Here is a 21,262-nt window from a genome sequence, read left to right on the forward strand (position 1 = left end):
TATATATATATATATATATATATATATATATATATATATATATATATATACATATATATATATATATATATATGTATATATATATATATATATATATATATATATATATATATATATATATATATATATATATATATATATATATATATATATATATATATAATCCAGAGTGTGCTATGCTTTCTTGGGTCAAAATAGGGTAACGCAAGCGCAACGTGTGACCTTACAACCGTAATCTAATTATACATTGCAATTTATATTTACAGATTTATAAACGCCTTATTATTATCATTACTCATCCTTCATATACAAGTCTGACTGCCAAAGTTGTGCACCACTACAGCACCCGTTTAAGTAATTTTGATAGTGTTAGCGAGTGTGGAACACTTTTTTCTATTGTCAGCTGGCGCAACATGGTATGCAATCTTATCAGGAGCTGAAAGCAGACCAATAAACCCGCATAAGGCATGAAACCGGCTGGCATGAGAGGCTCGCGGTCAATGAACAAAAGACGGGGTTAGATCGAGAAATTACTCTTTTTGGTGGACGCAACGAAATCTAATGAAGCCCACGGGCACGACGACAGCTGGCTATGAAAAGGTTGTTCTACACCCACTGTCATGGCTGCGATTGGCGTTGGCTAACACATCAAGTATTACGCGTACAAAAAGACCCAATAAAGTGAAAGGGAAAGCTACCCTTTACGCTATGTTGGGTCAGTTGGCGCAGTTTCAAGGTATACTTGAAAGGCGTGATGCAAGGTTAAAAACGAGATCATCGAAGATGAGACCAAAGGAATTGGCGTCCTTCCTGTCTATCTTCGTTCTTAACATTGCTTATCGACTTTCAAAAAGAAAAGCGACCACCGCCGCTGCTCAGTAGGTTGAGTATTAGACACGATACCCGAAGTTTGCATGATCCGTCCATACCTGCGAGTAGTTCATTTTTCTTTACCTTGAATTCGTTTTCATGTATACTATCCTTATTGTGACAGTTACAGTTAGAACGTGAATGTAATGTTCCCTATATATTTCTTATTTTCACTGTCTGTTGGTTCACCTATTATGAGTATAAAAAAAAAAACAAGCCCTCTATCACCTCTGCCTTCACTTTTGTTCATACAAGAAAAATGTTTCTCGTTATCATGTAAAAAACCCAAACAAGGACTTCCAAGGCATACGACGTAGAAATAAATAATAAACGAATACTTAGTAGCTTCCATGCACATGTACTGTGCTAGCTTACTAGCAACTCTTCTTTTCGTTATTTTGACCTCAAGACACAGTTTTCTGTCCTGTTTTTTTTTCTAATGGTATTGCTAGCGTTGTTTGGTATTGGTACAACTATTATTGATGCGACTTGCTCAAAAATGCGAGTTCCCACGGACACAATATTATGCCGCACACTGGCGTATAGTTCAAGCGCTTGTAGATACAAAGAAAGGATATCCTTGTGCAAGCACGAACAGACGAGGTGATTTCGCAAATACGCAAAAAGGTTTGTATAAAAGCAAAGTAGTTTCGTTTAGGCGCGTATGTTTCCCGTGATACAAGAAGCATATAAACAGCCGACGCATGCCTCCAGCCTTTACCAATTGGTGAATTTCCACCTAGCCCCGGACACTAGCAGCATTAACAGTCGAACAACTAAATATTTTTTGAAAGCATTGCGTTCCGAAGTACCGTTCACCCTCGCTCCCACTGTCTTCCCTCTTTAAAACTGTATATATCATAGTCATCACCCGGTGCCTGGAATAGCATGTCAGGTGAAAACCCAGTCATACTTTTCGAGCACTTCATTAAAATAATTCTCTCTCTTTTAATAATACGTTCCCCAAAGTGATTGTTAGATATACGGAGCTACAGGGAAGTTTATTTACTTAAAGAAAATCCCCGGGAATATCAGAGTCTTGAAAATTTATGGGCTCTCTTTGGAGCTCAATTCATATTTCCTCGAACGAAGAGCGGGCTTTACGAAGTGACAGCCGTCTTTCTAAGTCAATGAAAAATGCACGTCCTGGCCAGGCGCAGCTTCGTTCGCTTCACGCCCCGTTCAGGCTTTCGCACGCCAGGTTAACCATACCACGCCTCGTAATTATGATTGATTACACTGTCGAGTTAAGGGGAATAAAGAAGAGAAATAGGGAAAAAAACGAAATTAAAAGATCTGCTCCAGTTTCGGTAAGAATAAAAAGAAGTGTGTGTGTGTGGGGGGGGGGGGGGGTGAATATTGAAAGAGGTACGAGTTTCACAGGTGCAAACCGATGCTGTGCTTGCGCAAACGAAAACGGCGGTGGTGATGGCGATCATTTAAGTGTGTCATGTTGATTGCGCGGCCTGTCGGGCACACCCCCTCCATTCATACACCCCTCATTTGCGATGCGGTAACTACATCGCTAATTAACCTTAGTATAACCAAGGTAGTAAAACAGTAAGTAAAACGGGAACAGCTACCAGATGTATTTCGCTTCACGCATCAAATTTGGACTTGTTGCACTACGGAAGGCTGAACAAATGTATAATGGATATACAAAGCCGCAATATAGCCTCGAACCAATCAGCTTGCGCGTCTCACTGATTAGGAAATATCGAAAAAAAATGGAGGTACCCGTGCCCTATTGGCAAAATGGGCGCTAGTGCAGCTCGTGTGCTTTTCTTTCTGTCTTTATTTGTAATAAAAGGAATTGTCGGTGTTTAACGTCCCAAATCCAAGATGTGAACATGAGAGAGCCGTAGTGGACGGCTACGGAAATTTTGACAGCGTAGTGTTCTTGAACGTGCACCTCTCTCTCAAAGGTCGCAAAGCTTCTCTGAAACTTTGGGACCCCCTCCTGTACTATTCCAACCATGTAATCGAATGTGAAATATGTAATAAACTTGACTTGGACTTGACTTAAATCTAAGCACACGGACCTCAAGCAATTTCGCCGCCGTCAGCAATGCTGCCACCGCAGCCGGGATTAAATCCCGCGACCTGCGCGTCAGCAGGTGAGTACCTTGGCCACTAGACCACCACGGCGGGTGCTTTTTTTCTTTCTTTTTTTCCCCCTTATTTCTTTCTTTTTTTCTTTCCTTTTTTTCTTTCTGCCGACACACAGACACACGCGCGCGCACACACACTCACATGCGCACACACACACACGCACACACACTCACATGCACACACACGCACACACACGCACATGCACACACGCAAACACACGTACACACACGCACACACACGCACACACACGCACACATGCACACACACATGCGCGTGTGTGTGAGTGTGCATGTGAGTATGAGTGCACGTGTGTGTGTGTGAGTATGTGTGCGTACGTGTGTGTGTGTGTGTGTGTGTGTGCGTGTGTGTGTGTCAAAAAATGCCACACGCACTCCTTTCCATGTTTCATGTTTCCGGCGTATGGCAAGTAAAGATACTGCTTTGCAAAATCCACTCCAATACAGGGAGCACTTTAATTCCAGAGAAGCAGCTCACCGGGCAAATAAATGAGATTCAATTAAGCGCGACTATCTGGAGTTTTAGTGATACCAGTGGGCCCTGGTATTTAATAAATAGCGCAATAAACGTCAATTTATTCATTTGCATTGAAAAGGAGACAGGTATGTCCTGGAATTGATGAACATGCAATTTTGTCATTAAATAAAAAGAAAACATTATGTAGGGGCTGAAATTGTGACCTTAGCGACAACACGAAAGCAGGAACCATGCACCCTAATGTCGTTACATCATGGACAACCAATTTCCGGGTCCAAAACAATCAAATAAATTCATCAAAGAGACGCGTCATTCGTCCCATTTCGGTATCAACGGCATTCGTTCCAAGCGGGCGCAATCGCGAGAGCCATTCCCTTACAAGCTATTGCGCGTTAGCACCAGGGAGGGACGTACACAATACCGATGTCGCGTCAACGCCAGGAGGTCTTCTGTAGCACCGCATGATATCGGCACTCGACCCTCCGATGGCGTCAGCATGCACATAAACGACCGTGCAGCGAGGCATCAGCGAACTGCGCCGTATACACGCCACTCACACATTGCACTCGTTAGAACGCTTTGGTGTTACAGTAGTTGAGTACCAGGCACGCTAGGAATTAGTCGGTGCCTATATACAGATTCGTCGTCTGAATAGGTTAGCTCGATGGAGCGTGCGAATTGATGGCGAGACGTCTGCGGTGGTGCAGACCACGGAGCAGAGTCTTATATGCACTACAAACACAATGCCGGTAGCTTTCCGCCAGGCAAGTCCCAGCGACACGTCAAACTATGTATCGCCAGCGAAATACAACCCCGGCTCTGGAGACACACAGGCACGTACGAGGGACGTAGTAATAACTCGGTTATTTAACAACGAACAACACCTTCTCAGAGCGCACCGTGAATGACGAACCCCTGTGGCGGAATAGGCCTGACTGAGGAAGCAAACAGCAGCTTGACGCTGTTCTCTGCAAACAGCGCTTCTCCTCCCCTCCCTCCATGTTACGCCTTTAGTGAGAGTGACCGCTAAGGGAATGGTGCATCACCATTGCACTCTCCGAAGACACTGGAACGACCTTTATTGAGACTCAAGAGGTTTCGGAATGGAGAAGGCAAGTGGGTGCAAGATTCACAAGGAAAAAAAAAAGTGCGCTTGCTGTACTTGCTTCTAATGCCGCATTCAGTCACCTATACGGTGTGCTCTCTGAAGAACTCAGTAGTGTAATACCCCGGTGCTTTCAATATAATCATAAGCGGATAATTAGCCAACCCTAGCTCTACATATACTGGATGAAGGGGGCCCAAGTTTATTATTGGTGTTCATCTCATCAACCTTTTACTTTATTTCATTACGACCCCTCAAGGAGGTATTATGTAAGAAATGGGTATACAGTAAGGCAAGCTGATTTCCCTCGGTAAGTAAGTTGGTTAAATTGTCCAAAAAGTTTGATTGAATAGCAATGGCTGCAATGGTGTAAGAAAGGTCATTGCAATCTGATGCTGCTCGGGGGAATGCAACAATCCGATGGTGATGACAGAGATTAGCTAAATCAGATTCCGCTTTCGGTGATGATAGGCTAGCTCGGTAACGATAAGTGGAATGGAGCAATTTAGCAGCACGGTTTTGGAACGCTTCCAGGGCAGAGACGAGTTAAGTCTGGTGTGGGATCATGATTGCGGATACCTACTCTAGCATCGTTCTGATGATAGATTTATAGGCCGAAATGTTTTCGTGCGTGGTGGCATGTAGAAGGTTGTGTTTCAGGAGTCCTAGTGTTTTATTGGCATATGCTACGATATCAGTGATATGAGTGCGCCATGACTGGTCATTGCATAAGGTCAGCTCTAAATACTTGAACGAGTAAACAGCCTCAACGCGAACACCAGAAGGTGTATACAGAAAAGAAAAGGGGATAGAACTTTTAAAGAAGCTTACAGATTTACATCTTCTAAGATTTAGAGTCATTAGCCATTGGCGGCGCCAGTCTAGCACGTGGTCAAGATCAGTCTGTAAAGCTTGTTCGTCGAGAGGGTTATTTATAGTTGAATAGATGACGCAGTCATACACAAACATTCTGACGTTAGCAGATATTCTGATAAATGAATATTTTAGTTTAAGAACGAAAGGAGCCCATGGACGGATCATTGTGGCACACCCGAGTTTACTGGAATTGAGCTAGATGTCTTATTATTAAAAACGGTTTGAGAGGGGTTTGGTAAGAATGCCTTAATCCATTCGAGAATACTGGGCGCTTTATTTATTTGGCTAAGCTTTAGGTCATATTCTTTTATGGGCCATTTTATCAAACGACTTGGCATAGGCTAAAAAGATAGCACCTCGTATATACGTTGACGTCAAGGTTAGCGTGGAAATCGAGAAGGTTGATGGCTAGTTGCGTTTCATATGATAGACCTCTACGGAAGCCATGCGGTGATGGGTTAAAGAATTTAATTGAGTCTACATAATTCACAAGGTCAGAGTAGATGGCGTGTTTCATGACCTTTCATGGTACACTGGTTAATGAAATGAGTTGGTAGATCGGTGGAGAGTTTTAGTTTCTGGCTTTGTGGATTGGAAGGACCCTTTCTACTTTCAAGTTCTCGGGTAAGGTGGCAGTAGCAAGAGACTGTGAGTATAATAAACATAGATAGGCAGCACAAATTTAGCTAGTGATTTTAACGAACTTTGACGTGATATCATCAACACCAGATGATAAGAAAAGTGTGATATTTTCAATCTGAGAAGATATACCACAGGCAGACAAAAAAATCGTGACAATGTTTATTCAATGAGGCAGGAGGAAAATGAAAAAGACAAGGTGCATCACTTTCTAAGGTAAAAACTCATGAAAAGCTACGATTAAAGCATCAGACAAAACTTCAATGAGCTCGTTCGTAAGGCTTATTGTATGAGAATTGTAAGGATTATTGACTCCTCAAAACTTCTTCGGATTATTTTCAAACAGTTTAGGGAGGTCAACATGAAAAAAAAAGATAAGCAACTTTTAGATTTTCTTTCAGACAAGAATTATCTGCGGCGTAATATTTTTTCCACACATGCGCAGGGTCTGTGAGTTCAGCCGCACGATGAAGCCACTCCTTTTTATTGTCTAAGCTCTTGAGCGATCTTGTCAGCCATAGTTATTGAGATTTAGAGCGGAAAGTCATTTTAGGTATGTACTTATTTACAAGTTTATTCATTTTAGTTTTATAGAGGGTCCAGTTGTCCTCTGCACTTCGGCTTTCGAAGACTGCTTTAATGAAAAGAAGGAACTTGGTTTGGTCGTAGTAGCTTTGTCATAAAGGCCAGTGGTATTTATATTATTGTGGTGTGGGACTATATATCGAACAAAAATGTGGCCTGTATAACCTTAGGGTCACTAAATTTTTAAGGTATGTAGTGGTTCATAGGCTTTCGGCATATCATTCAGTTTGGCCTATAGGTGATAGGCTTATCTTTCTTATACGCATGCATATCTGGACAATGAGGACATAAAAACACCTTTTTTCGAGTGCGTGAATAAATGCGTGAAAAGAAATAATGCAAAAACCAGTCCACTGTGTTAACCATGATATATAACGTGACTATTTAGTTATTACATAAAAGATTACACTGGAGTCTTCCTAACCAAGTACAAAGAGGAAGATTTAAATGCATATTCATTGCTTCAGAGCGTTTTACCTTGTCTATATCATGTCCCCTTGCAATATCAGCATATCGTGGTGAGTTCCCAATTGTCTAGACACCATTGAAACTAAATAGAACAACATTCCAGCGAGAAGGAGTTCTGTTTTCTCAGCATAAAAGGCGCGCATGGGCTTTCACGCATGCTTACATCACATGGCACCGTAAAACACAAAACGAAAAAAGCGATCGCGCTATAGAAGCGTCATAGACCGACCACCTGATATATATATAGCCATGGTAACTTGAGCCGCCATTCAGTGCCGGTGGGTAAATGTCGCTTAATAAAACACTGAAAACTCACAGGATATGCGTAAACATGTGGTGCACTTGTTGATATCCCTAAAACAAATATATCTGAAACCAAACCAATATTTCAACGTTTCTTTACTTAGTGAGCTCCTCTAACAAGCTGCCACTTTGTCGTATAGGCCACAGGTATTTCGATAACAGATATGGCTGCTAAAGGTTATCATAGGCCAAACATTACACCTTACGCAAACCGAGTGTTTATTTGGGAAAGCAAAACGACTTTACGCATGCATTTTTTTTTTCAAAATTCTTGTTAGGCAAAAGGGTGTTCTGCTTCCTTTAACTTTCTCCAAGGATGTGGAGTAGTTTACAGTGTATGAAGAGAAAGAGGAGAAAAAGGTCGGGCATATTTGGATTAACGAATGCATTATTCTAGTTTTCAACTGAAAAGCATCAACTGAATTTTTCTCTTTGCATAAATGAGAAATACAGCTGGGTTGGATGTATATAGTATAATGTGTATGCTACAGCTAAGTTAAGAATATTTCATTATTCAATAAAAAGGAGAGATATGCTTATATTGAGCCGAGTTTTCCTGAAATGTCAGTCGCTATGTAAAGAATTATTATATGGCGGATGAAAGGTCGCGAATTGCACTGACCGTGGCAATTTATTGTTTAGAGTTCTTACTTATACGTTTTTGCGTCAAGATCTGCTTCCAGTGGGTCCACTAAACTCTAACAGAGTGGCGGGCGATTGTCGTATCAGTTGTGCTTTTTCTTCTGTTTTCGAGCAGACATTTCGCAAGTAAGCCATCGGACAAGGTCAGCGATTATATATATATATATATATATATACAATCTTCCTCTCGTGTAACTCATGGTCTGCATTGTATAGTTTTTCAGCAGAAACGCTGCATTTTAATGCGATAGAGTCAAAAAACAAAAAAGCTCGTTTCGTGGAAATTCTTGTATTGTAAGCGGTGTTGGTGTCACTATCGCTGGTTCCGAGGGAAAAATTCGTCATCTTGCTCCAGACCCAGAAATTGAATGTAAATAAAGTAAAAATAAAAATATTCGGTTTTGACGTGAGTCGCACCCAGGCTGTCTACGTCACAAGCAGTCGTTATTTCACAGAGCCACTCTAAGTTTTTTCATTACAGAGAAGCGAACCATGTCACCTAAATTGATAATTCAAACATCAGTAATCAGGCATATTGCAACGCAAATCAGAGTGTCACTAGAACGTTCAAATATTCCTCGTATTTAATTTGTTTTCCCGGAAGTTTTTTGTGATTTTTTAGTAATCGCGAAAGTTAAGCATTACTGCTAATCAGTCTTGCTCTCCAGAGAGTAGGCAGACCAATAAGAAAGATTAGGTCATATGGTAAGGTCCTGTCTTTTGCCACATAAAAGTCTGTATTGTTCGCAGGATTGATACGAGTCTTTTCAAAGGATTCGCTGCACAAAATAGCAAAAGAGCTTTGCATCCTAACAACCAATAAATTAGTCTTATATATAATCTCTGGCTTTCGTCACAATCTGGATTTTGCGTCCCAGTGAACAAAGAGTAATTGAGTCCTTCGCCATGTCATCACAGGAAGAGCACCTGTGTTCATGTTAAAAAAGAAAGTCTTTGTTCCCGCAGCACACATATTGTTGAACTCCAGATATTGCACCAGATGACAAGTCAATTTCTAAACGTAGCTCGAAAAACTGGGATTGGAAAGCAAATATTAATAACATTGTTCACCAACTCCTTTCAGCTTTTGCTCGATTAATAAGTCATTGAACATCTTGTTTTAAACCACTTTATTACTTGAAACTGAATCGAAAAAAGCCTGTCTATGAACGTCACGTAGACGAAGGAATCTTCTTAACGCGTGTAATAATAGAAGCGTAGTACCATGCCAGGCGTTGAACATGGGAGTACTATAGCGCAAAGTGTGAGTTTTAAAGACTTGCCCATTAAAAAGCGCTATGACATGCCTAATGATCATCAACTGCAAAAGAATCAACAGAGTGAGCAGCTTGTTTTCTTAGTCGTTACGGCTGACGTATGCAGTGAGAACTGAAGCTAGGCTATAGCAGTTGAGAAGGCGATGCGAATGAGTCCGAATTACGCTATCGTGTTTTACTTTTGAAAGTAAAGCTCAACTCTCCTGCAAGTTTTGTTTAATATCTTTTTATGAGCGCTACGCTTAGCTGCTGAAGAGAGCGTTAAAAACTTCTGTTCAGAGCCGTAGTTCACCTATGCGATATGTATTTGTTCTTTAATACCATGCGCCCTCCCAACCATGCTTAACATCCATGTCTTCTTGTTCGAGAACAACGAATGGCGCAGCTGATGCGACTCGAATGATATTCTGAGGCTCCAAGGCCCATGCACTCAAGACAGATAGCCCGGGCTCTATTCGGAGCGCGGCACGTTCCGCTTTCCGGTATTGAACAGGCACACTCCTAGCGGTATTTCACGCGCGCAGGTATATCTTGAAAACGGAGCACCCATGCCCGCATCACTTAAGTTTAGCGCTCGTAATTGCCTCTGTTTTTTTATTCCTCGAACAAACGCCGCGTGCATGCGCTGAGCGGGCCGCTGTTCATCATAATTTCGTAGAAACCTGGCAGGTCGTCTTTCAAGCTCTCGAAAACGCTGCAGTCAGCGAAAATATTCCCGCGTGCGTCAGACCTTGCGTACTCCCACTAAAAGTAGGTGGTGGACTCCGTGGCGCACGCATAGACGGTGCAATTAGAGAGTGAACAGGTAAGGAAATAATTAATCTTCATTCGCAAACTTTCGCCGTCGAGAATCAGCACAGCGCTGTTTAAACTGCACAGCCCGTTTGGCCTCGCGCCGTAGTAAACAAAATAGCCAGGCGACCTAAGTATGTGCACAGCGCTGTACGGTTACTCGCATACAGTGTCGTGGTTACCGCATTAGTGTGAAAATACGGATACTATACGACCGAGAAATATAGTACTACGTGAAGCACAAATATTCACTTTAGCGGTCTGTGCCGCAGTCGTACATGAGCACGTTCACAGAGCGCTGGCGTTGATAGTATAGCAACTTCGCCGACGTCCACATCGATTCTCGCAATCGTGTGGTCGAATTAACCGAAGGATTCATTTCACAGTAAGTCCCCGAAAATGGTCGACAGCTATCGCCTCAGCAGATTAACTGTCATAAATGCCCGGCGATCGAGCGTTCAAAGAAAACGTGTCTAGTAGCCATGGAGTCATGTGAACATTTATATAGATACAGGCTTGCTTGCAAGGACGTAAAGGCGTCGTCCTTACCGAATCTGTCTAAACTGCCTCAATGGAGCGAAAAAAGTTCGTAATGTTTATTCCTCTACTTCCACACACTCGTCTATTGTTAAGTTTTTTCTTTTTTATATATAATTTTCTAGTATTTTAAAAACCAAATCCACAATATGACGCTGATTCATAAATGTACTTGCAAGCATTTTGGCAGTTATGTTGACAGGAGCGCTGGCAACATTATATATATATATATATATATATATATATATATATATATATATATAGGCAAAAAAGGGGCGACGAAACTTTCGTGGAAGCGTCTTTACTAAACGTTTTCAGCTGGTGGACCAGCCTTCGTCAGAGAGACGAAGGCTGGTCCACCAGCTGAAAACGTTTAGTAAAGACGCTTCCACGAAAGTTTCGTCGCCCCTTTTTTGCCTACAATACGTCGGGTCCAGCGTAAATGACGTTCAAAGCACCTGGTATATATATATATATATATATATATATATATATATATATATACATATATATATATATATATATATATATATATATATATATATATATATATATATATATATATATATATATATATATATATATATATATATATATATATATATATATATATATATATATATACGTTTTTTTTTACAAAAGAGGGGCGGGGGCACCTATAAGGTGAAGTGACCAGGGCACAAAGGAATTTGCTAACGACAAATACAGCGCTCTGTTAAAGCAGGATGTTGTAGCAAACGACGAGAGACTTAATTAGAGCTGCTTATGAGTGGTCTGAATCATTGCCAAAAAAGATCTCCGCCGGCTCGAACCCCACCAATGCATGCGCTAACGACCATAGTATTCCGTCTTTTGATTAGAGCAACTCCAAAGTTCGTTGCACCACGGTTTACCACCCTAGAATAAAAACAGAGACAGTAATTGATAAAAAATTTAACAGGAGTGTGTCAGGCGCAAGGCACGCCAGTAGGAACGCACAAGTCTGGCTAACCCGCATTATCCGGCAGGCACGAGCCCTTAGCGCTTGGAGGGAGCACACAGCCCAGATGCTCGTTTTCCCACGAGAGCTGCTCGGAAAATGAGAACAGTGCGCAGCTCCCTGGCGTGAACCCGGAGGCAGCCGCATTAAGGGGAAGAAATCGGCGTTCGCAAACGGAGCGTAAAGGCGCCTTTCCCGGGCCGAGACGGCCGTCTCGCTTATACTTACACGGGAAGCGCAGTAACCAGCGGCACGGCACGGCGGCTCTCCCGCGACTTCGAGAATGCCCGAGAACACGCGGCACCTCGAGCGAGCCAGACGCTATTACACGGCCACCGCGGCGCGCGCCTCTAAATTTCTTATTAGGACCCTCATGAAAAGTTTACGGCTAGACAGAGCGCGCGCTTTCTCAGATTCTACGCACCAAAACGAACCAGCCGCTGCACATGCTGGCGGCTGCCGCAAATACCGGCAACTGGGGAAGGGACGGCGGCTTCAAGCAGGAGAAAAGGTTAAGAAGGGTAAGCAGTACATGCGTCGCGGATCACGGCGCGCCAGCGTATAGCCAGCCAGGCTGCGCACCGCCGCAAAATAGGCTTGGACGTCAATCAGGTGCCAATCCAAGCATGTACGGCATGGTGGGCCCGCTGCTAAGCTCCAGAGTCGCCCTATTTTTCGGCGTATTAGCTCCTTTCAACTTCGCTTACCCTCTCTCGTAATAGAGTTTCTGCGAAGGGCGCACAATCTGCGGTCCACATATTAGTGGTGCGCTTGTGCTTCGGAAGAGTGAAAGTCGAAGATTTCCGAACCGCGCTGCTGCCCAGTTTATCGGTTTCTAACAGCAGCACGAATAAACTAATATTTAAACTCGTTATTTGGAGCGCGAAACGTGGAAAATATTAGTGGAAATGTTTGAAACATACGTACACACACGCACGCGCACAAAAAAAAAAGTCACGCGCGTGCCTGTATACACTCGCACAAAAAAAGCCCCCCAAGAGGGAGAAGTACAAACAAAGAAATGAGTAAACATTGGAGCCTTGCTGATAAAAAGAAAGAGGAAAATGCCATGCACATCTTACATAAGATAAAGAGAGGAACTTCTAGACATGCTTCGCTGTAAGAGCAATAATAAACATGGACACAAACTTCCGGAGGGACGCACTGAATCAGAAACAATAAGGATATCTATAGCTGACGCACCCCGTGTTTATTCTTTGTGACATCTCTACATTTACGTATTCTACTTCCGTCTGCGTTAAATAGCCAACGAGACGATTCTCTTCTTAGCAATACCGCCACCTCCATTTCTTTTCTCGCTCTCAACGCAGGAGGAAAAATATTCCGGGAGGCAAAAATATAAAAGATGAAAGTATGGGGAGGAATACAGTGTGCATGCCGTGTGCTCCACTATCACGCCTATAACATAGTACGCGGAAAAGGTTCAGTGATCAGCGCAACTCGCGAGCTAGGGAAACAACACAGAAGTCAGTAAACTTATAAAAGGGACTTTTAGTGAGAGCTCTACACCACGCGTTGCAAGTAATAGATTGCTTGTAAAAAGTTACACGCTCTTGTAACTTTGTAATGTAATCGATGATTTTTCTAAAGTGTAACATTCTAGTTAACTCGAATCGATTTCTTGATTGGTTATTTATTGGTTCTCAATTACTTTTTTCTGGTAAGGTCAAGTTAGGACCGGATTTATACGGCAGCCGTCGTACAGAAAAAAAAATAAGCGTCGGAAAATGCTTTTTCAGAGGAGGGCAATGCCACGCGCGTTTCCTTACACTTACCCCCGTATTAAGAAACGCTGCTTGACGTGAAATTGACTCAAGTGGGGGAAACTTCATACACTTCCCATGTACTCGCTCTCGGCAGTGGCAGTGCCGCCTTTACAACTGGCGGTTGCCGCGCAACCTACTAGAAATAAATCACGAACAGAAGATCTATTTCATAGCGTCACTGGTGTTGGAGGGAATGGACGAAAAGTCAAGAGGAAGAGGGTTGCCACGGAGGCCCTCCTTTCCCACTTCGCAGGCAAGAGTAATGTGCTCGTGCCTTCTGTCAGGTCCCCTGGCCGCCTGGGCGATGCAGCCATAAAGCTTTGTTGATCTTTATTTTTTTATTTTTGCTCGTGTTTTTTAGGAGGCGAGAGTTAAGCTGACTGATTTCTCAGTAAGACGAAACTCAATAGACACAAACAAAATGCAGTTTCGATTGCACGTTTGTTAAAAAAAAAAGGATACATACGCGTAGTATGGAAGAGTCAATCTATGAACGCAGCTTTATTCTACAACTGACATATGGGCATAATGAGCAGATGTTGAGCCCAGATTATTCAAACCAATGCGAAAATTACCAGCAATGGTGAGTATTTGTAGGACACGTTGTATTAAACTCAAACAGGTTTGTTATGACGGCGCGCATAGTTTTCTTACATAACTTGCTTACCAAACGAGACTGAAGTTCAGAGGCACGGAGAGGCTTGAAGCGATCGGAAGTTTTTCGAGAACTTGAGAACGTCGCTGAAGCAGTTTTTCGGCAAGATGGCTTGTCTTCGTCAGGGCAACGGCGTTGCCTTGACGAAGAAAAGCTCGCTTGTCAAAACATTAGCTTCACGACATTCTGTGTAATAATTATTAGAAGCATTTAGTTCATCACGTGTATTTGAGTGGTACTATTAGAAGTAAAGACTCACAAATTTTGAAACCACTGCTACAAGATTGTCGTGAGCAAGATGCAGCCTATAAATAGGGGACATTATTGGAATTACATGCTAAAAGCGAAGGAAACGAAAACTATGTAGTCGAGCTAACTCAAATTCAAGCCTTTCAATAAATGCAATTTCCCGAGAGTAGCTTTGCTGCCGTCTTAACCAATTAGTCAAGCGACACTGCACTTCTGTCAGTCCAGTCAGGCTTGCAACGAACTGGGTTTAATCATATGAACTCATGGAAATTCAAAACCTACTCAAATAATGGGTCCAAATTATTTTGCTTACCCATTACCTTTAAGGTATGCACTGAAAAACTTTCGCGGAACTAGGAATCTCCTGGTTACTAACCACACAGCCGCGAAAACGTATGTTTCCTGATCAAGCGATCTTCGACGAATGTATAATTAACTTGTTTACTGTAGCTCACTGTGGCTTCCGTTCTCTTGCTGACACAACTTGCTGTCTTTATCTTTCCCCCTATAGTTGTCACGCCAACCAAGCGAGATAACTGAGCACGATCCAATTTCTAATATCGCTGAGCGAGGGGCAAGAAGGAGCGGAGGTAAGCGCTACAAACGCAATTGCCCACTGTAAAAAACATATCCGTGTTTCAACGTCGAAACTGACCGCCAAAACCACAGGCTGTATTTCGTTTCTCAAAAAATGGCGAAAGTGGACGTATAACAACATTCTGATGCTGCGTTTTTAATAAAGGGCAGGGAAGACCGTAAATGGGCACACCAAGTTTGCGTTTCTCTGTTTATTTCATAAAAAAGAAGAACATTACGTCAAGCTGATGTCTTTTGTCACGTGGTGCGCTAGCATCCGGGAAGGCGGAAGCAACGCCATTGAGACTTGTGGACTCGTCGGCGGCAGTTTTGCGGTTCTTGTTGGCGCGTAGCAATTCGTCATGTAATTAGTTTTGGGTGCAGTGTTGTCAACGATGCCATCCCCACGTTCATGGAGAAAGCGACTGCGTGCTCTTGAATAAAGGAAACATCGAGGCTCTGCCACTCCGTGGCGGTATATTGCCTACCGTTGCTGGCGGTCAATGATCCTGTCATCGCGACTGTTCCAGGCAAGTGTTCAACTTCTTTTTTGTTATGGGCGTTTGTTTATTGTGTAACGTGTTCTTACTGGATGTACTGGACTGTTTACTGCTAATTGAAATGTAGAAGCACCCGGTGGCCCCTCGGCACTATTGCTGGCTGCGGCGAACTTGGCGCTTTCTCCTCTTTCGCCGTCGTCGAACCATTGCGGGGCGACATGTTCGGGTGCGGTGCGCCCTGCGAAAAATGTCTGCCGTTCATCCATACGTGCGTTCCTGTAAGTGTTGCACACTGACCACACGGAGCTGCGTTGCTCACATTGTCTCATCTCAAAGTCTTTGACATTCGCCGTAAAGGGGCACGCAGAAAATAAACGGGTGAGCGCGTCCCCCATGTATCCCGGCCACAGTCCGACGACAGATGTAAGGTGCGGGACACCTGCGTAGCGCTTCATTTTCGCCGATGCCGTCTCAAGGTTCCTTTTTTATCCGATAGGCTATGTATTCTGGCGCTGCAGTCTGACTATTGCAGTCTCTCATACTCATACGAAGGTTTTGGGACGTTAAACCCCACAAATCGAGCAAATCAAATATCTTGCTTATGCCAGTCGTATACCTTTGTCATCTATTCACGTCACGTTATGACGAAATCGGTGTATGTGAAATCAGCGAAACGCCCTCGAGTGCATTATAAGCGTGGCATGCAGTCATGCTCTTACATGACACGCATGTCATGATTTCCACGTGAGGGCCTGTCCCTTATGTTCGCCATAGTCATGTGATACTATACCAGTTTTGCTATATGTCATGTGAACAAAACCACCACAGGAGCAGCAACTCATGTAAATCATGACATACATTCCATGATTTTCATGTATTGACTAGTCAGTTATCGTCATCATAGTCATGTTATGGCATACCAAATTTGGTATAGATTCCATAATCCAATCTGCCAGCAGGGCTAAAGCCGTAGGCGGTTAGATAGATAGATAGATAGATAGATAGATAGATAGATAGATAGATAGATAGATAGATAGATAGATAGATAGATAGATAGATAGATAGATACAATCAAACTCGCCGAAGTTCCCTATGAAACGCTTTGCATTAAAAAAATTGGCCCGAATCTACATGTTACACTGTAAATGTCGTCGAAAGACGATAGTCTTGCGTCTGGAGAGAGTGAACAAAACGTTTATTTGATGTTCTGCGCAAGAAAATCGGTGAATGGTATTCTGAAGGCGCTGCGTTAGAGTGCCTCGAGCGTGTAGCGGAGGCGAACAAGCGCATCTAGGTACGTTAGACCCGAGCGCCATCTGGCAGTTATTTTCGAAAAGGAAGGCGTGCGTGACCGCGGAGAAAGATGCACGCCATTTTTGGAGGTGATAAGGTGTAGAATGCAAAGCGACGGGCAGGTGCCATCACCGTGTCGTCGTAGCAAATCGTTGGAAACACCTTCTTGAGCATCGCGTTGCACTGTCAGCGCAGCGCGATAAACGCTACAGTCCTTAGAGTTACTTGTGTGTGCCTCTTCTCGTATAAAGACAGACATACAAAACATAGATGTGTTTTTATGGCACCTCAGATATTCGCACATTTTGCTTTTTTAATTGACAATCGCCCAAATATGAACGCTAAACCTTGAGCAATATTGGTGGGCGCTGCGGATGGGGTTGGCCGTTTAGTGCCGTTTGAGGTATCGTTAGGGTGGACTAACAGACAAAAGTACAGACAGGCAGACCAAAATTTTTCCGTCAAAGGTCCCCAAGAAAGACTATCGGCTTTAAAATAATATCAATTGGAATGAGACGGAAAACGAGAGGCAGCAAATCGATTGCCAGCACGAATTTCCGCACGTAGGAAGCACGAGCACCTCACGCGGCAGTCAACTTGCAAAGCATTTGAAGAAAACAGATAATCCTGCAGGGGTGTGGGGGAGTAAACTTGACAGCGAAACGCACCACCTTCCGTTCACCCTTGTTCGCTCGTTTCCAAACGTGCAGCGCGTGCGCGCGTAAAAAAAGGTCAGCCGGAAGGAGTGATAGGGGCCAGGAAGGGCCGGGCGCCTATCAGCAGCGCACACCGCTGGCTGCCAACAATGGACGTTGGGCGACAGCGCTGCATTTAGTATCGCAGTCCTGAATGCCTGGATGGCTAAGCACGCGCTTTAACCCAAAGGCCGCTTGAATGAAGAATGACGCCGGGCATATGTGACAAGCACTCGCATGGCGTCACTGAAGTCAACTTTGCGACACCTCAACAAAACAAATGCGTCAAAACCGGCAAACAAGATGCTGAAAGGCGGTGAAATGGAAGAGGGGTGGGGAGTTGAAGTGGCGAAAATGAGAGATGAGCACGAAGTGAAAACATCGTATGACGCTGGGAGAGCTTTAACGCCTTAAAAGAGCAGCTGATAGAAAGAACGCTGTACGCTGTTTTTTTTTTCATTTAAAAAGTCTTTTGAGCTGGCGATTGTGTATAGGCTAACGAAACACAAGTAGTGTAAAGAAGGGAGTACGCTGTTTTGATGACAACAGGACTGCGAACTCCCAAGAATTTAATATTTAATTAATGTCCCTAATGACGTATGTACATACATGCCTTTTTGTTGGAACGCTACAATACGCAGACTATGTGTAAAGGAGCGGGGGCTAAAGGGTTATGGTTGAATTGATTGGAAATGATGGAAATACAAAGACATGACGTATATTGATCGAGAGCTAAATCAATGATCAACTTTATTTGCATTGCTGAGCAACACCTATGGGTGCTGCATAACCATGGATGAAGGACAGTTACAGGGTTTCACTAATGGTTCATAGCCTTTGAACGTAACACACGATTCCTGAACTGCTTTATTCGGATGACATATATATAGTCCTACCAGCGTACAATGCAGGATATTTGCAGGGATTGAAAAATACGTGGGCAGTGAAGTCACATATCTAAAAGCGACACCTCTAGCGCCGAGAAGTCTAGAATCATCCCCTTTAATTAAGAAAGAGATATTGATCAGCTATCAATCTTACCCCTTTATTGTGTTACCTATATCAAATGCCTGATATAGACGCGGATCTTTGTTTATAACTTCCTTGGTATAGATGGAAAATTACCCGGGACCTAATTTTGAGTGCGCATGGCCATTCCAAACTTAGAGCATTAGAAGTACCTCTAGGTGTACACACCACTACCCCCAACAGACAAATTGTCTATGCGACTATCCACCTAAACAACGTCACCGAAACAAAATGCATTAAAAGCCACCGCTTTGCCGCAAAGCCCAACCAATCATCGCGATAGCAACAAACTCAAAGGTGGTGCGCAGAATGGACAGCAGATCGAAACGCGCCCCGCGTTTCTCACGCACAAGTGACGCACGAAACGTACTCATAGGTACAGATGCACGCGAGTAAGCGTCTCAGTTGTTACTTTTTGTGTCTGAAAACCACGTGCTTTTCGCAAACGGAGACTGCAATGATTGCAGTGACCTTTGTGCGCCCGGTAACTACAACAGAATTGTTCCAGCTAAATCCTGAGGCCACCCATGACGTACGATCTTCCCTTCCTTTCCACCGCGAGATAGGGCGTGTGAGGAAACCTCGCTCCCCTTCACTAAGCGGGGCAAAGTACGCATGGGAGATTAGAGCAGGCACCGCCGCGTGATCATGGCGACGCGCGCTTATTGCACCATCTTGTTGGTAATGCTGAAAACACAATTCGCCCCGAGATGCCCGTCAGCGGCGGTAAGTAGTACATATAAATAGCTTGCCATTTGAACGTTGAAGGACGTGCTCCTCGTTGGCGCAGTGGTTAAAGCCTCGTATTCACGATTCAGAGAAACCAATTTGGTTTCGCGTTCCAGTCTTTTTCTGTTTTTTTTTTGCATTTTGATATATATAAATACGTATACATATACGGTGAGAGGCGGTGGCGCCGACGTCGACGCTGACAGCAAAATATATCCGAGAGTCTCTATATCATTGCTATCGCAATAAAAACTTGAAGAATGCTTCAGTTTCGCTTTCAAGAGTACAATGTCATAGCGCGATCGGGCCCCGGGCGCATCGCCTTCAGCCATGCCAAAAAAAAGGAACATTAATGCGCGTAACGTTCACCGTTTCAACCTATCCGAGAATACCTATTGCAAGTAGAGTTGCAAAGCGACCACTGATATATAATTCCTTTTGCAAGTTGTTTAAGCAACCATTACGCATACGTTAGGTAGCACGTACACCTAAACGCATTGTAATCGATGGACAGCTTTAAACCACCTACTCGCTGTGCAATCAAGACGTTTCGAAGCTTGGATAGATTTTAAAATTCTGCCAGGTTTTAAGTAGACTCTTCGCGATGTATGCACGAAAGTCTGATAGTATTTTTTCACCAGCTGTTACAAGCACAGGCAGGGTTTCGTGGTAGAGCACCTGCTTGCTGAAAAAAAAAATGGCCTAGGTTCAAATCTGACCCGGGCAGACAGATATTATATTATTAGGTGCGAAACTCCTAAAGGCGTGGGTGTCTCCTTCCTAGCACGTATATGACCGCCTAGTCCGATGACTCCATCAGCAGGTGCGGATGGACGGATGGATGGACAGACAGACAGCCATACGGATGGACGTACTTATGGACAGGGGGTCGGACAGACAGCCAGACGGACAGGCAGACGAACAGATGCACGGACCGTTGGACGTACGATTCACGGTTTCCGTCAAAATCCTCCGCTGCTTCGCCCTGCTCATCGTCAAAGAATGGTTCTGCCGTACACTGGATTGAACTCGACCATAGGATGCAAACTACAAAAAAAACAAGAACTTGCAGAGGGCTTGATATTCGCCTTCAACAGTAGGATGCGATGGCGTTGTGCGGCGCCGTGCGCATCGCCTTCTCAATTGCTAGTTCAGCTTCGGTCCTCGCTGGATGCTTCAACTATGTCGTGAGGAAACGAACGACTGCGCGCTTAAAAGGTCAGTAAAAACCCTGGTGTACAAAATTTTCAATGAGGAGAAATATGCACACTTTTGCCCTGTGTACACGCTGCCGCCATAATATTGCGAATACGTGCTTTGATAACGAAGATACAGGAGTAACAACAATCGTTCCAGTCGATTTCAAAATTTCATGCGGCCACTCGCCACCCTTCTTTGCCATAGGAAGAGGAAGGAGTAGACCGTCGTCGTGACTCCGCCTGATTCGGCAACGTGATGCGACGTCCGTCGTCGGTGACCAGCCAAAGACCGAGCAGCGCATCCCCGACATGAGCCCGAGTGATAGCAGCGTGGGGAGGAGGAGAAGAACAAAAATTACCCCATCTCCCGCTAAATGGAATCACGTGTAGATTCGAAGCAGAGGGCGCTAACGCTTACAGTGGTTGCGGTGTACACGGTGGCGCTGATCGCGACGTCGTCAGGAGAGAAGCCCATAGTGATGGGCCGGTGTTTCGTACTGGAACATGCTCATCGCTGCTCATGGTCAATGAAAGACAGAAGATGCCAATTGGACACAGAGAGCCCTGCAGTTCTGCAGTTCACTTTTAGTCAACACGCACGCTGCGAATTTTATTGTTAACAACGGACAGGAGAAATCTCCCATGGGCACAACATTAGAGGTCAAAATCCAGTGCCTATATACGTGGTGGCCAGTGAACGGTTCTGCAGCGCAAACAGTCGTTTTTTCTCTACAAGAAACTCGCCAGCAGATGCTGTCTGCGTCGGCATTGTGAAGCAAGAGAGGGGAGAGAACGTGAAAGCGCAACGGTGGTGTAAACGCCGCCGGGAGGAGCGAGAGGGGGGAGCGAGCGTAGGCTGACAGAGGTGGA

At 43.9% G+C, this 21,262-nt stretch overlaps 1 protein-coding gene and 1 long non-coding RNA gene across 2 annotated transcripts in view; one reads left to right on the plus strand and one right to left on the minus strand.

Moving 5' to 3' along the window:
- LOC142776281 (protein qui-1-like) overlaps positions 1-21,262 on the minus strand; it is a 316,351-nt gene that overhangs the window by 261,687 nt on the left and 33,402 nt on the right. The gene's annotated exons all lie outside the window — the stretch shown is intronic.
- Positions 15,162-21,262, plus strand: part of LOC142776282 (uncharacterized) — a 55,643-nt gene continuing 49,542 nt past the window's right edge. The window contains exon 1 of the long non-coding RNA XR_012887418.1: positions 15,162-15,477. This is a non-coding gene — a long non-coding RNA (uncharacterized LOC142776282). The remainder of the gene's footprint in view (positions 15,478-21,262) is intronic.

The sequence above is a fragment of the Rhipicephalus microplus genome, chromosome X (assembly GCF_043290135.1).
Source record: "Rhipicephalus microplus isolate Deutch F79 chromosome X, USDA_Rmic, whole genome shotgun sequence".
Lineage (NCBI taxonomy): Eukaryota > Metazoa > Arthropoda > Arachnida > Ixodida > Ixodidae > Rhipicephalus > Rhipicephalus microplus.